Consider the following 2,500-nt stretch of genomic DNA (forward strand, 5'->3'; position numbering starts at 1 on the left):
AAACAAAATTTTTTTGACTGATATTGTGATTCACGAGGGAATGATCATTTTTGGATCATTATTCTCATTTTCATTGAAAAATGAGAATTAAATTCCCAATACTTGAAGGAGAAGGATGTACATTGGAGTGACCGTGTCAAAGAGGCAATGGGGACCTCATCAGCTGATGGCAGAAATACTGTTGAGATTACTCTTTTTTTTAGTAAGCTCTGTGATCACATGGATGCTCGTTTTCCAGAGGATGGCTTAAAGGAGTGGTCTGCATTTGACATTGAAGCATTGAGCTCAGACATCAGTTTTGACCATGGATCAGCAGACATTGCCACACTGGCAAAAAAGTATGAGGCCATTCTCCACCACCCACAGTCTATGGAGGCCATTAACAGTCAATATGCTGAATTCAAGTACATAATGAAGCAAAAACTTAAACAGGGGTCAAACAGGACATTCTCAGATATGGTGGCTGCAGCACTTAGATGTGAGGAGCTAAAGGAGATCTCACAACTTGTGGATATTTGTGCTACATTTCAAGTTTCCAGTGCAGATTGTGAAAGAGGATTTAGTTTAATGAATCATATCAAAACAGCATCCAGAAATCGTCTTGAAGTGGCACATTTGGACCAGCTGATGCGCATAAGGTCAAAGCAAGAAGCAGATGGAGCCATCAACCTGGACAAAGTGTACAACCACTGGAGAAGTGAAAAAGACAGACGTGAAAAATAAGGTAAAATGTAAGTCAGATTTGTGCATATTCTAGTGACATTTATTAATATTTTTTATTTATGGATATTAATCATTAAATGCTGTTACTACTAGATAATTTATGGGTAGTAGAAATGCTAATAAAAACAGTGTAATTAGATATTTTACAGACAAAGAGTTACAGGAATTTACACTGTATCACAAGCTACAGCAAACATGTCAATGTGCAAAATGTGAATGTTTTAATGTGAACAAAATGTTATGTCTGAAAGGTGTATATGTCTCATTTCTTCCAGAGCAGGACTCTCACCCAGGCCACAACTGGACCCTCAGCCAAACCACAACTGTACCCTCACCCAGGCCACAACTGGACCCTCACCCAGGCCACAACTGGACCCTCACCCAGGCCAAAGCAGGACTCTCACATATAACATACTACACATCTCATGAACAACAAGATTTTTCACTTTTTCATTTTAAGTGGGCCAGAGCCGGTAGCTCAGCGGTTGAGTGGTAAACCTTCGAAAATATTAAAAGTAAACTAATGGAAATTGCTGCTGTAATTTGATTCTTTTAATAAGCCATGTAACTTACTATGATCCCAGGTGTTGAACAGGTACTGGTGTGTGGCCACAGCGTGCACAACCGATGTTGCTCACAGTGATCCTCAGTGTGCTCAGGGAGCTTGTGTGTATGCCCAGACACATGAAAAATTTGAGGGAACATTGCCACTGAGTCTCACTTCATGTCCCGCCCACAACACTATCTGGTTGGTAGATGTTGTGCGTGTATCAGCCAATCAACACTCAACACTGAGTCTCACTACATGTCCTGCCCACAACACTATCTGGTTGGTAGATGTTGTGCGTGTATCAGCCAATCAACACTCAACACTGAGTCTCACTTCATGTCCCGCCCCAACACTATCTGGTAAGTAGATGTTAGACGCGTATCAGCCAATCAACACTCACCATGACACGCAGCAGCCTCAAGCGTCTCCAGCACCGGGCGAGTCCCCCCCCCCCCCCCCCCCTCCTTTAATGATTAAATCTAGAGCGCTCCTTTAATGAGTCATTTAGGAAACTCTAAAGTAACTATTCAGAGAGGAGCACAGCTTTCAGGTCAAATACACACTTAATATGCTTATATTCAAAATACTACTACTGAGAAAAATAAGTTTTGAATGTTAGACGTGAACCGTTGATCCTGACAGGGTACAGATGTTCCCTTATTGTCTGTATTAGTATGTTGTGTATGTACTGTATATATATATATATATATATATATATATATATATATATATATATATATATATACACACACACACGCTAAATAAATTTTGGTTTGTAATCGAGTCAAATACAGTTTAAAATTGACAATCATTGTAACCGTACTTCGTCACCAATGTGCGTTAAACAGAGATTGGTTCTCTAACCCATTGCCTTTGGTCATAAACTGCAGAGATACTGCTCTAATGTCTGGACAGACTATGAAAAGATACTTGGGCTAAAATTACAGATGTAGCCAATGTCTGTTATTCTTGGTCTCCCTGCTAGATATGTAGTAGTAAAACACCAGAGACTCTTCTGTATTCTTACATATGCAGCTAGGAAGAATATATTATTGCAGTGGATTAATGATGAACAGCCAACTGTTAGAGACATAAAGTGTTGTTTGAATAAGTCCATCCATCCATCTTCGTCCGCTTATCTGGTATCAGGTCGCTGAATAAGTACCTCTGGAATATCTGACATGTGTGATACAGTCCAAATTAAACCAATTTTATAAAGTTTGGGGA

Source organism: Sander lucioperca, chromosome 6 (assembly GCF_008315115.2).
Source record: "Sander lucioperca isolate FBNREF2018 chromosome 6, SLUC_FBN_1.2, whole genome shotgun sequence".
In the NCBI taxonomy this organism is placed as follows: Eukaryota; Metazoa; Chordata; class Actinopteri; order Perciformes; family Percidae; genus Sander; species Sander lucioperca.